This window comes from Ranitomeya imitator, chromosome 4, assembly GCF_032444005.1.
Source record: "Ranitomeya imitator isolate aRanImi1 chromosome 4, aRanImi1.pri, whole genome shotgun sequence".
NCBI lineage: Eukaryota > Metazoa > Chordata > Amphibia > Anura > Dendrobatidae > Ranitomeya > Ranitomeya imitator.
The window spans coordinates 90,891,696-90,905,951 of NC_091285.1; the positions used below are offsets into that span (position 1 = coordinate 90,891,696).

Sequence of the window (14,256 nt, forward strand, 5' to 3'; positions counted from 1 at the left end):
TTTATCTTATTCTTATAACTATGCTAACATACAAAATTAGCATATGCTTTAATCCCACTGCTGCCAGTATTATGAGGTCTTGAAATGTTTTTGTACTTATTCTTATGATTTTGCTAACATGCAAATTAGCATGTGATCTAATCTTTTGTATTTGTATGATTTTTCGGTTAAGATAAAGACCGTTGATAGAATCATTGGTTTTTCCTAATGTTTAGAGACATGCCCTTTTTCCAACATGCACTAATTTTAAATGTTGTCAAATGTACTTCACTTACTCTAAGGAAGCCTACTTAATCATGCTGAGTATGACTCAGCAGTATGAGTTCTTGAAAATCTTTTGATCTTATTCTTATAATTATGAAAACAGACAAAATTTGCATGTGCTTTCATCCCACTGCTGCCAGTATGATATGTGCTTGAAAATTGTTTTGAACTTACTCTTATGATTTTACTAACATACAAACTTACATGTGTTTTAATCTTCTTTTGTATTTGCTTAAGTGTTTTCTTTCTGGTTAAGATAAAAACAGTTGATAGAATTATTGTTTTTTTCCTAATATTTAGAGACATGTCTGTCATGATATGTACTTTTGCCCTGTCCTGTATTTGAATAATATGCCATTTGATGTATGTAACTGTTCTCTGGTTTCTATTAGCTGTAATTTATGTATTTTCTTGTGCAGGGAGTTCACCTGTAACAATATGTCTCCATCCCCCAATACTTGCAGCCCTAAGCTATAATGTAATTAAGGTTTGTCAACACCACTAGTGAAGAATAGCCATTCTTTCTCACAGCAGGTGGCTAGTCATATGTACATACTAGATAGACTAAGAGGAGCCGACCAGTCTAGAATCTTCAGGTGGACCCAACCATTGAATAGAAGGTGTGACCCCTACCCCCCTTCATGGGCGGATCCCAGGAGCTCAGATAATCCATTCTTATTTTTGAGATCAGATGTGAGTTGATCCTTAAAGGGGAAGGAGTGGGGATTCTTAGCTGAGGCAAGACCCCACATCCATCTGTGACTGCGGAAGCGTACGGGATGAGACTTGAGCTGAGGACATATCTCGTCGTTCGTGAGATTGTTTTGGGATCCCTTGGACTCATGTGGACTATTGCTTTGTTAGCTGGCACAAGGATTATCTGGAGGTGCCCCCGAATCTGTTCTGTTGGACTCGTGGAAGGACTATTGTTTCGTTTATCGGGTGCGGGATTACTGGAAAGCACCTCCAGATCTGTTTATTTACTTGGGCTTATTGTGGACTTCTGGTGGACTTGAGGGACATTATGGATATTTGATGTTGTATGCTCCCTGCTTTAATAAATCTCATTGGATCATCCCTCGGCCTGTTGTCCCTTCCTGCTCTGCTGTACACCCCGTCACAAACTGGTTGGCAGCAGTGGGATCAGAGCATAAGGAATGGAGGACAAAGGCCCATCAACATTGGGAACCAGCACCGCAGAGTACAAGAGCTGGACTGCGATGAACCTACAAACAAAGGCCCATGAAGTAGGAGTCCGTTTTAAAGGACTCTCCAAGGAGCAGCTAATTGAGGCTTTGGAAGGAGTTCGCCTGCAAGATGACACTGAGGAAGGATCCTCACAGCAAATGGAGGAAAGACTGCAGCCGGAGGTAAATACCCAAAAAAGTCAGTGGGTTGTGTGGTACGAGGAGGAGTTGGCATTTCTGGGAGAAGAGGCCACCATAGACGATAAGAGGAAGGCCATTCACAGAGCTCAGGAGATGGCATTGCTGGAGCAGATCGCTTTGGAAGCAGCTAGAAGCTCCAGACAGACTGTAACCTCAGCACCCACCATGAGGGAACTCCCCAGAGTGTCCCACAAAGACTTTAAGCCCTTTAATGAGGCTGCAGGCGACATTGAGGGCTTCTTCCAGGACTTTGAGCATCAGTGTTGATTAATGGAAGTCCCGGAAAGGGAGCGAGTTCGACATCTTGTGGGGTTCTTAGAGGGTGGAGCTGCTGAAGCCTATAGAGCTATGGACCCTCGGGGGAACTGTGAGTATGCGGCGATTAAACAGACTATTCTAGAACATTATGCTATGTTAAACCTTGTTATCTTATTCTTATAATTATGCTAACATACAAAATTAGCATATGCTTTAATCCCACTGCTGCCAGTATTATGCGGTCTTGAAATGTTTTTGTACTTATTCTTATGATTTTGCTAACATGCAAATTAACATGTGATTTAATCTTTTGTATTTGTATAATTTTGCGGTTTTCAGTTAAGATAAGGAATCGTAAAAATCATGCTGTTAAAGGTAGCATGGCCGAGTGGTCTAAGGCGCTGGACTTAGGCTCCAGTCTCTTTGGAGGCGTGGGTTCAAATCCCACTGCTGCCAGTGTATTTCTACTTTGAAACTTTTTAGCTTATATTTATGATTTTGCTAATAGAAAAATTAGCATGTGTTTTATTATTTTGTATTTGTATGAGTCCATGCTTTGCTGTTTTGCAAAAGACAGTAGATAGAATCATTGCTTTTTGCTTAGAGACCTATCCATTTTCCACCTTGAAGAAGTTAAACTGTAGGAAAATTCACTAAACTTACTCTAAGGAAGCTTTTTTTATGTAGTATATTAGGGTAGCATGGCCGAGCGGTCTAAGGCGCTGGATTAAGGCTCCAGTCTCTTCAGAGGCGTGGGTTCAAATCCCACTGCTGCCAGTAGGTCTTCAGAACATTTTGATCTAATTCAAATGATTTTGTATTTGCATGAGTGTGTGGGTTTCTGTTTAGGAAAAGACAGTTGATAGAATCATTGTTTTTTCCTATTGTTTAGAGACTTAACCATTTTACAACTGACCTGTAGGTTTAAATCCCACTGCTGCCAGTAGTAAGAGTTCCTTAAAACCTTTTTATCTTATTCTTATACATACGCTAATATACAAAATTAGCATATGCTTTAATCCCACTGCTGCCAGTATTATGCGGTCTTGAAATGTTTTTGTACTTATTCTTATGATTTTGCTAACATGCAAATTAACATGTGATTTAATCTTTTGTATTTGTATAATTTTGTGGTTTTCAGTTAAGATAAGGAATCTTAAAAATCATGCTGCTAAAGGTAGCATGGCCGAGCGGTCTAAGGCGCTGGATTAAGGCTCCAGTCTCTTCAGAGGCGTGGGTTCAAATCCCACTGCTGCCAGTGTATTTCTACTTTGAAACTTTTTAGCTTATATTTATGATTTTGCTAATAGAAAAATTAGCATGTGTTTTATTATTTTGTATTTGTATGAGTCCATGCTTTGCTGCTTTGCAAAAGACAGTAGATAGAATCATTGCTTTTTGCTTAGAGACCTATCCATTTTCCACCTTGAAGAAGTTAAAATGTAGGAAAATTCACTAAACTTACTCTAAGGAAGCTTTTTTTTATGTAGTATATTAGGGTAGCATGGCCGAGCGGTCTAAGGCGCTGGATTAAGGCTCCAGTCTCTTCAGAGGCGTGGGTTCAAATCCCACTGCTGCCAGTAGGTCTTCAGAACATTTTGATCTAATTCAAATGATTTTGTATTTGCATGAGTGTGTGGGTTTCTGTTTAGAAAAGACAGTTGATAGAATCATTGTTTTTTCCTATTGTTTAGAGACTTAACCATTTTACAACAGACCTGTAGGTTTAAATCCCACTGCTGCCAGTAGTAAGAGTTCCTTAAAACCTTTTTATCTTATTCTTATACATACGCTAATATACAAAATTAGCATATGCTTTAATCCCACTGCTGCCAGTATTATGCGGTCTTGAAATGTTTTTGTACTTATTCTTATGATTTTGCTAACATGCAAATTAACATGTGATTTAATCTTTTGCATTTGTATAATTTTGTGGTTTTCAGTTAAGATAAGGAATCTTAAAAATCATGCTGCTAAAGGTAGCATGGCCGAGCGGTCTAAGGCGCTGGATTAAGGCTCCAGTCTCTTCAGAGGCGTGGGTTCAAATCCCACTGCTGCCAGTAGGTCTTCAGAACCATTTGATCTAATTCTTATGATTTTGTATTTGCATGAGTGTGTGGATTTCTGTTTAGGAAAAGACAGTTGATAGAATCATTGGTTTTTCCTATTGTTTAGAGACTTAACCATTTTACAACAGACCTGTAGGTTCAAATCCCACTGCTGCCAGTAGTAAGAGTTCCTTAAAACCTTTTTATCTTATTCTTATAACTATGCTAACATACAAAATTAGCATATGCTTTAATCCCACTGCTGCCAGTATTATGAGGTCTTGAAATGTTTTTGTACTTATTCTTATGATTTTGCTAACATGCAAATTAGCATGTGATCTAATCTTTTGTATTTGTATGATTTTTCGGTTTTCGGTTAAGATAAAGACCGTTGATAGAATCATTGGTTTTTCCTAATGTTTAGAGACATGCCCTTTTTCCAACATGCACTAATTTTAAATGTTGTCAAATGTACTTCACTTACTCTAAGGAAGCCTACTTAATCATGCTGAGTATGACTCAGCAGTATGAGTTCTTGAAAATCTTTTGATCTTATTCTTATAATTATGAAAACAGACAAAATTTGCATGTGCTTTCATCCCACTGCTGCCAGTATGATATGTGCTTGAAAATTGTTTTGAACTTACTCTTATGATTTTACTAACATACAAACTTACATGTGTTTTAATCTTCTTTTGTATTTGCTTAAGTGTTTTCTTTCTGGTTAAGATAAAAACAGTTGATAGAATTATTGTTTTTTTCCTAATATTTAGAGACATGTCTGTCATGATATGTACTTTTGCCCTGTCCTGTATTTGAATAATATGCCATTTGATGTATGTAACTGTTCTCTGGTTTCTATTAGCTGTAATTTATGTATTTTCTTGTGCAGGGAGTTCACCTGTAACAATATGTCTCCATCCCCCAATACTTGCAGCCCTAAGCTATAATGTAATTAAGGTTTGTCAACACCACTAGTGAAGAATAGCCATTCTTTCTCACAGCAGGTGGCTAGTCATATGTACATACTAGATGGACTAAGAGGAGCCGACCAGTCTAGAATCTTCAGGTGGACCCAACCATTGAATAGAAGGTGTGACCCCTACCCCCCTTCATGGGCGGATCCCAGGAGCTCAGATAATCCATTCTTATTTTTGAGATCAGATGTGAGTTGATCCTTAAAGGGGAAGGAGTGGGGATTCTTAGCTGAGGCAAGACCCCACATCCATCTGTGACTGCGGAAGCGTACGGGATGAGACTTGAGCTGAGGACATATCTCGTCGTTCGTGAGATTGTTTTGGGATCCCTTGGACTCATGTGGACTATTGCTTTGTTAGCTGGCACAAGGATTATCTGGAGGTGCCCCCGAATCTGTTCTGTTGGACTCGTGGAAGGACTATTGTTTCGTTTATCGGGTGCGGGATTACTGGAAAGCACCTCCAGATCTGTTTATTTACTTGGGCTTATTGTGGACTTCTGGTGGACTTGAAGGACATTATGGATATTTGATGTTGTATGCTCCCTGCTTTAATAAATCTCATTGGATCATCCCTCGGCCTGTTGTCCCTTCCTGCTCTGCTGTACACCCCGTCACAAACTGGTTGGCAGCAGTGGGATCAGAGCATAAGGAATGGAGGACAAAGGCCCATCAACATTGGGAACCAGCACCGCAGAGTACAAGAGCTGGACTGCGATGAACCTACAAACAAAGGCCCATGAAGTAGGAGTCCGTTTTAAAGGACTCTCCAAGGAGCAGCTAATTGAGGCTTTGGAAGGAGTTCGCCTGCAAGATGACACTGAGGAAGGATCCTCACAGCAAATGGAGGAAAGACTGCAGCCGGAGGTAAATACCCAAAAAAGTCAGTGGGTTGTGTGGTACGAGGAGGAGTTGGCATTTCTGGGAGAAGAGGCCACCATAGACGATAAGAGGAAGGCCATTCACAGAGCTCAGGAGATGGCATTGCTGGAGCAGATCGCTTTGGAAGCAGCTAGAAGCTCCAGACAGACTGTAACCTCAGCACCCACCATGAGGGAACTCCCCAGAGTGTCCCACAAAGACTTTAAGCCCTTTAATGAGGCTGCAGGCGACATTGAGGGCTTCTTCCAGGACTTTGAGCATCAGTGTTGATTAATGGAAGTCCCGGAAAGGGAGCGAGTTCGACATCTTGTGGGGTTCTTAGAGGGTGGAGCTGCTGAAGCCTATAGAGCTATGGACCCTCGGGGGAACTGTGAGTATGCGGCGATTAAACAGACTATTCTAGAACATTATGCTATGTTAAACCTTGTTATCTTATTCTTATAATTATGCTAACATACAAAATTAGCATATGCTTTAATCCCACTGCTGCCAGTATTATGCGGTCTTGAAATGTTTTTGTACTTATTCTTATGATTTTGCTAAGATGCAAATTAACATGTGATTTAATCTTTTGTATTTGTATAATTTTGCGGTTTTCAGTTAAGATAAGGAATCGTAAAAATCATGCTGAAAAAGGTAGCATGGCCGAGTGGTCAAAGGCGCTGGATTTAAGCTCCAGTCTCTTTGGAGGCGTGGGTTCAAATCCCACTGCTGCCAGTGTATTTTTACTTTGGAACTTTTTAGCTTATATTTATGATTTTGCTAATAGAAAAATTAGCATGTGCTTTATTATTTTGTATTTGTATGAGTGCATGCTTTGCTGTTTTGCAAAAGACAGTAGATAGAATCATTGCTTTTTCCTTTTTGCTTAGAGACCTATCCATTTTCCACCTTGAAGAAGTTAAAATGTAGGAAAATTCACTAAACTTACTCTAAGGAAGCTTTTTTCATGTAGTATATTACATCTCGTCTTGCCGAGATCCGCGAGGTTCCCCCCCTTGTCCTTAAGTCCGGCGGTTGAAATATTTATGAAATTGGTCAGTGACGATTTTAAAAAATTATCGACACGGCGGACTTTTGATAATTTAACTGCCAAACAACGGCAGGCAATCTCGCAGTTGCAATCAATGCGGGATGTTGTATTCAAGCCGGCGGACAAGGGGGGGAACATTGTGGTCTGGCCAAGCGGAAAATATGAGCGGGAGGCATTTCGCCAGCTCCGGGACTCCTGCACTTACCTTAAGCTGTCCTTCAACCCGATGGGCAGTTACTTGCGGGAGCTGGAGAGGTTTCTTGTTGGTGCTCTGGAGGGGGGTGTCATCCCCAAAAATGTGTTTGATGGCTTGATGGTCAGGTCTCCCAGGACTCCAACATTTTATCTATTACCAAAAGTCCACAAGGATGCCCTCAACCCCCCGGGGCGTCCTATTGTGTCCGGCATTGGGGGTCTTTGTGACCAAGCGTGTCGATTCATAGACTTCTATTTAAAACCCCTGGTTCAAATTTTACCGTCGTATGTCCGGGACACGACTGACGTCCTGGCACGGGTTGATGGCATCCTTGTGGACGATACTACCCTCCTCGTCACTGCTGACGTGGAGGGGTTATATACCTGCATAGAGCACGTCCATGGCTTGGAGGCGGCTCGCTTCTTCCTGGGGACCTCCGACCTGGACGGCCCACTACGTGGATTAGTCCTCGAGCTGCTGGACTATGTCCTTACCCACAATTTTTTCGTCTTTAAAGACGTTTTTTATTTACAGAAGCGTGGCACAGCCATGGGCGCGGCCTGTGCGCCCTCGTATGCGAATCTCTTCTTGGGACACTGGGAGAGATTCATTTTTGGCGACGAGGGCCCGCGGGCCGCTTCCCATGTGCTGTGCTGGTATCGCTTCATTGATGATATTTTCTTTTTGTGGGACGGGACCGTCCGGCAGCTCGAGGACTTTATGGGTACTTTGAATAATAATATGTTTAATATAAAATTGACATATGTGTACAGTGATGTTGCGGTCGATTTTTTGGACATCCGCCTGGAGGTCGACCATTCTCGGCGTATCCAGGCTGATGTCTTCAGAAAGTCGACCTCCGTCAATGCGCTTCTACATGCGTCATCAGCACATGACCCATCCACGGTGAGGGCCGTCCCGGTCGGACAGTTCCTCAGGATGCGGCGAATATGCTCCTCTGAGCCCAGATTCGAGGCACAGGCCTCGGATCTGAAAGACCGTTTTCTGGCCCGGGGCTATAGCCGGAGATCTATTAAATACGGCTATGATCGCGCCAGAAGAACCCCACGTGAGACTCTTCTACATCCGTCCGCTAAGCGGACTAACAGGGATGGGGCCAATCCCATTCGTTTTATCTCAACTTACAACCACGAGTGGGGTAATATGCGCTCCATCCTTGCCAAACATTGGTCTGTCTTGAAGACCGAGCCCTCCCTGGCGACCTCCCTTGGCCCTAACCCACAGATGACATCGAGGAGGTGTAAAAATTTAAACGATTTATTGGTGCGTAGCCATTATGTCCCCACCCCGAACAACCCATTTGGAACAAGGGGGCCTAATGTGGGATGCTTCCCCTGTGGGCACTGTCTTGCCTGCACCAATGTCCTGCGATGCTCTAGCTTTATGTCCACGGATGGAACTAAAAAATATGATATCAGGGAGTGGATCTCTTGTGGCACAACCAATGTGGTTTATTATGCCACGTGCCCCTGTCCCATGGTGTACGTGGGCTTAACCACTCGGGAACTGAGAGTCAGGGTCCGTGAGCATGTGCGGGACATTGGTGCGGCCAGGACGGTGCCGGACATTGCTGAACTTAAATCAATACCCCGCCATTTCAGCCTGCACCACAAATGTGATGCAAAATTATTAAAGGTGAGAGGTATTGACGTTTTACATCTGGGAGTTCGAGGTGGGGACAATAAGAAATTTTTGGCACAAAAAGAAACAAAATGGATAGTGCAACTGGGCACTATGGCACCAAATGGCCTAAATGAGGCATTGAGTTTCTCCTCCTACTTATGATTACTGCTCCGCCTTCTGCTCATGGTGTGGTTGTCTATATTGTGTACCTCCTGCGTTCCTGAGGCTATTACAGTAGTTATAATCCTCTCTACCCGGTCCTCCATACCCGTTTGCAGTCGGGTGGTTGTTTTTATGCTGTTTTAATCTTTTTTTATGTGATTTTAATTGTTGTTCTTTTCTACATATTCATACTAATAGTGAACCGGAGTGATGTGATGCCCAGAGGTGTTCCTTGTTATATTGCCCTGTGGCCCTGCGAATTCTCATTACCATCCCTCCCATGATGTAAAGACCCCATCGACTGTGATTACGGCGCAAGTGAACATGACGGACAATACATGCATGAAGCAAGGAGCATGTTGGCCGTATCAGTCAACCAAAACACAGAAATATAGTTTTTTTGTTTGTTTATTATTATCAGTTTTTGTATTTGTTCTAATAGTTTTGTTATATATGTTTTCTGTTGTGCGTCTCCGTGTCCCACTTTTGTGTACTGTGGGATTGGAGTCTGATGGGTATTTCGATTCCTTTTGGAAGCTGGGGGTGAGGCGGGCGGACTTCGGATCGGTGCAACTGCATCTGATTGTCTAGAGTCACCATTTTGTATTCACATCAGTGGCAGTGTGCATCGCGCTGTGTGCCGCCTTGTCCCGGTGTGCACGGGCGTCTGCACGGCTTGTTCGCTGATTGCAGGCTTCTCCTGCATCTGCGTGCTTGCTGTGACGCCCGTTTGCACTGCCGGGACCTGTCGGACGCAGTGCGCATGCGCCGATAGTGCTACTGTTATTGGCCGCCGGGCGCCATGTGACCTGGGTCAGGGGCTATTTCAAGGTCCTTTTGAGCATTTTAGAGTTATCCCCTTGAGAAAGCGGCGGTGTGTAGCCGCGAAACGCGCGTCGGGGACCACCTCCCGACTGCCCCTCCACCCTGCCCGTGTTTTAGGTGAGTCCTTGTCCTGTGGCTGGCGTTTTATGATTATCCATCTGTTTGTTACAGTGCCAGCAGCAATGGCACCGCTGTGTGCATAGGTTCTCACCTGTTACCTTAATGACACTGACACTTTTTGTCTACCTACCTTTAGACCGGTTAAACTTTGGCACTATCCCTGCGCTAGCTTTATTATTTCTGGTACCTTATGAGGTTGTAATTTATTATTCTATATGGCACATATGGGTTTATGTTTCTCCGGGTGGACATACGTGTGGTTTCACTGAGATCGATACTAGTGTCCAGTGTCCTACTTTCCCCTTTCTTTTTGGGAGGGGTGGGCAGGGGTCTGATATGTATACCCAGGTGGGTAGATATCATAAGGAGAGGGAGTAGGGATATGGGGGTTATGTTTTTCAGCTTATCACCAACGGCCATCTTTGTTCATATTATTTGAATATATTTGATATGTAATGATATGTTATGTGAAGTTTCTGAATAAAGTTGATCTATATTGTTCATCGATGCTCAGTTCTTCCTCCTGGCAATATAATTTGTTTTGAGCGGATAGTGAGTTCGGATTGTCTTGGTGGTATTTTCACCAGAAATCGGTTTTCTCACATTATGCATTTGGGATTTTTGTTCTCAGTATATTAAGGTAGCATGGCCGAGCGGTCTAAGGCGCTGGATTAAGGCTCCAGTCTCTTCAGAGGCGTGGGTTCAAATCACACTGCTACCAGTAGGTCTTCAGAACATTTTGATCTAATTCAAATGATTTTGTATTTGCATGAGTGTGTGGGTTTCTGTTTAGGAAAAGACAGTTGATAGAATCATTGTTTTTTCCTATTGTTTAGAGACTTAACCATTTTACAACAGACCTGTAGGTTTAAATCCCACTGCTGCCAGTAGTAAGAGTTCCTTAAAACCTTTGTATCTTATTCTTATACATACGCTAACATACAAAATTAACATATGCTTTAATCCCACTGCTGCCAGTATTATGCGGTCTTGAAATGTTTTTGTACTTATTCTTATGATTTTGCTAACATGCAAATTAACATGTGATTTAATCTTTTGTATTTGTATAATTTTGTGGTTTTCAGTTAAGATAAGGAATCTTAAAAATCGTGCTGCTAAAGGTAGAATGGCCGAGCAGTCTAAGGCGCTGCATTAAGGCTCCAGTCTCTTCAGAGGCGTGGGTTCAAATCCCACTGCTGCCAGTAGATCTTCAGAACCTTTTGATCTAATTCTTATGATTTTGTATTTGCATGAGTGTGTGGATTTCTGTTTAGGAAAAGACAGTTGATAGAACCATTGGTTTTTCCTATTGTTTAGAGACTTAACCATTTTACAACAGACCTGTAGGTTCAAATCCCACTGCTGCCAGTAGTAAGAGTTCCTTAATACCTTTTTATCTTATTCTTATACATAAGCTAACATACAAAATTAGCATGTGCTTTAATCCCACTGCTGCCAGTACTATGCGGTCTTGAAATGTTTTTGTACTTATTCTTATGATTTTGCTAACATGCAAATTAACATGTGATTTAATCTTTTGTATTTGTATAATTTTGCGGTTTTCAGTTAAGATAAGGAATCGTAAAAATCATGCTAAAAAAGGTAGCATGGCCGAGTGGTCTAAGGCGCTGGATTTAAGCTCCAGTCTCTTTGGAGGCGTGGGTTCAAATCCCACTGCTGCCAGTGTATTTTGACTTTGAAACTTTTTAGCTTATATTTATGATTTTGCTAATAGAAAAATTAGCATGTGCTTTATTATTTTGTATTTGTATGAGTGCATGCTTTGCTGTTTTGCAAAAGACAGTAGATAGAATAATTCCTTTTTCCTTTTTGCTTAGAGACCTATCCATTTTCCACCTTGAAGAAGTTAAAATGTAGGAAAATTCACTAAACTTACTCTAAGGAAGCTTTTTTCATATAGTATATTAAGGTAGCATGGCCGAGCGATCTAAGGCGCTGGATTAAGGCTCCAGTCTCTTCAGAGGCGTGTTTTCAAATCCCACTGCTGCCAGTAGGTCTTCAGAACCTTTTGATCTAATTCAAATGATTTTGTATTTGCATCAGTGTGTGGATTTCTGTTTAGGAAAAGACAGTTGATAGAATCATTGTTTTTTCCTATTGTTTAGGGACTTAACCATTTTAAAACAGACCTGTAGGTTTAAATCCCACTGCTGCCAGTAGTAAGAGTTCCTTAAAACCTTTTTATCTTATTCTTATAACTATGCTAACATACAAAATTAGCATATGCTTTAATCCCACTGCTGCCAGTATTATGAGGTCTTGAAATGTTTTTGTACTTATTCTTATGATTTTGCTAACATGCAAATTAGCATGTGATCTAATCTTCTTTTGTATTTGTATGATTTTTCGGTTTTCAGTTAAGATAAAGACCGTTGATAGAATCAGTGGTTTTTCCTAATGTTTACAGACATGCCCTTTTTCCAACATGCACTAATTTTAAATGTTGTCAAATGTACTTCACTTACTCTAAGGAAGCCTACTTAATCATGCTGAGTATGACTCAGCAGTATGAGTTCTTGAAAATCTTTTGTTCTTATTCTTATAATTATGATAACAGACAAAATTTGCATGTGCTTTCATCCCACTGCTGCCAGTATGATATGTGCTTGAAAATTGTTTTGAACTTACTCTTATGATTTTACTAACATACAAACTTACATGTGTTTTAATCTTCTTTTGTATTTGCTTAAGTGTTTTCTTTCTGGTTAAGATAAAAACAGTTGATAGAATTATTGTTTTTTATCTAATATTTAGAGACATGTCTGTCATGATATGTACTTTTGCCCTGTCCTGTATTTGAATAATATGCCATTTGATGTATGTAACTGTTCTCTGGTTTCTATTAGCTGTAATTTATGTAACATAGTAACATAGTAACATAGTAACATAGTTAGTAAGGCCGAAAAAAGACATTTGTCCATCCAGTTCAGCCTATATTCCGTCATAATAAATCCCCATTACTTGTGCTGGGAGTTCACCTGTAACAGTATGTCTCCTTCCCCCAATACTTGCAGCCCTAAGCTATAATGTAATTAAGGTTTGTCAACACCACTAGTGAAGAATAGCCATTCTTTCTCACAGCAGGTGGCTAGTCATATGTACATACTAGATAGACTAAGAGGAGCCTACCAGTCTAGAATCTTCAGGTGGACCCAACCATTGAATAGAAGGTGTGACCCCTACCTCCCTTCATGGGCAGATCACAGGAGCTCAGACAATCCATTCTTATTTTTGAGATCAGATGTGAGTTGATCCTTAAAGGGGAAGGAGTGGGGATTCTTAGCTGAGGCAAGACCCCACGTCCATCTGTGACTGCGGAAGCGAACGGGATGAGACTTGAGCTGAGGACATATCTCGTCGTTCATGAGATTGTTTTGGGATCCCTTGGACTCATGTGGACTATTGCTTTGTTAGCTGACACAAGGATTATCGGGAGGTGCCCCCGAATCTGTTCTGTTGGACTCGTGGAAGGACTATTGTTTCGTTTATCGGGTGCGGGATTACTGGAAAGCACCTCCAGATCTGTTTATTTACTTGGGCTTATTGTGGACTTCTGGTGAACTTGAAGGACATTATGGATATTTGATGTTGTATGCTCCCTGCTTTAATAAATCTCATTGGATCATCCCTCGGCCTGTTGTCCCTTCCTGCTCTGCTGTACACCCCGTCACAAACTGGTTGGCAGCAGTGGGATCAGAGCAGAAGGAATGGAGGACAAAGGCCCATCAACATTGGGAACCAGCACCACAGAGTACAAGAGCTGGACTGCGATGAACCTACAAACAAAGGCCCATGAAGTAGGAGTCCGTTTTAAAGGACTCTCCAAGGAGCAGCTAATTGAGGCTTTGGAAGGAGTTCGCCTGCAAGATGACACTGAGGAAGGATCCTCACAGCAAATGGAGGAAAGACTGCAGCCGGAGGTAAATACCCAAAAAAGTCAGTGGGTTGTGTGGTATGAGGAGGAGTTGGCATTTCTGGGAGAAGAGGCCACCATAGACGATAAGAGGAAGTCCATTCACAGAGCTCAGGAGATGGCATTGCTGGAGCAGATCGCTTTGGAAGCAGCTAGAAGCTCCAGACAGACTGTAACCTCAGCACCCACCATGAGGGAACTCCCCAGAGTGTCCCACAAAGACTTTAAGCCCTTTAATGAGGCTGCAGGCGACATTGAGGGCTTCTTCCAGGACTTTGAGCATCAGTGATGATTAATGGAAGTCCCGGAAAGGGAGCGAGTTTGACATCTTGTGGGGTTCTTAGAGGGTGGAGCTGCTGAAGCCTATAGAGCTATGGACCCTCGGGGGAACTGTGAGTATGCGGCGATTAAACAGACTATTCTAGAACATTATGCTATGTTAAACCTTGTTATCTTATTCTTATAATTATGCTAACATACAAAATTAGCATATGCTTTAATCCCACTGCTGCCAGTATTATGCGGT

At 41.9% G+C, this 14,256-nt stretch overlaps 7 non-coding genes across 7 annotated transcripts; all 7 read left to right on the forward strand.

Moving 5' to 3' along the window:
• Positions 1-2,284: 2,284 nt before the first annotated feature.
• On the forward strand, positions 2,285-2,366 carry TRNAL-UAG (transfer RNA leucine (anticodon UAG)). The gene has a single exon. It is a non-coding gene; the product is annotated as a tRNA-Leu (tRNA).
• A 239-nt stretch (positions 2,367-2,605) lies between these two features.
• On the forward strand, positions 2,606-2,687 carry TRNAL-AAG (transfer RNA leucine (anticodon AAG)). The gene has a single exon. It is a non-coding gene; the product is annotated as a tRNA-Leu (tRNA).
• A 399-nt stretch (positions 2,688-3,086) lies between these two features.
• On the forward strand, positions 3,087-3,168 carry TRNAL-AAG (transfer RNA leucine (anticodon AAG)). Its single transcript has one exon. It is a non-coding gene; the product is annotated as a tRNA-Leu (tRNA).
• Positions 3,169-3,408: 240 nt separating this feature from the next.
• Positions 3,409-3,490, forward strand: TRNAL-AAG (transfer RNA leucine (anticodon AAG)). The gene has a single exon. It is a non-coding gene; the product is annotated as a tRNA-Leu (tRNA).
• Positions 3,491-3,888: 398 nt separating this feature from the next.
• Positions 3,889-3,970, forward strand: TRNAL-AAG (transfer RNA leucine (anticodon AAG)). Its single transcript has one exon. It is a non-coding gene; the product is annotated as a tRNA-Leu (tRNA).
• A 2,481-nt stretch (positions 3,971-6,451) lies between these two features.
• Positions 6,452-6,533, forward strand: TRNAL-UAA (transfer RNA leucine (anticodon UAA)). The gene has a single exon. It is a non-coding gene; the product is annotated as a tRNA-Leu (tRNA).
• Positions 6,534-11,397: 4,864 nt separating this feature from the next.
• Positions 11,398-11,479, forward strand: TRNAL-UAA (transfer RNA leucine (anticodon UAA)). Its single transcript has one exon. It is a non-coding gene; the product is annotated as a tRNA-Leu (tRNA).
• Positions 11,480-14,256: the final 2,777 nt, after the last annotated feature.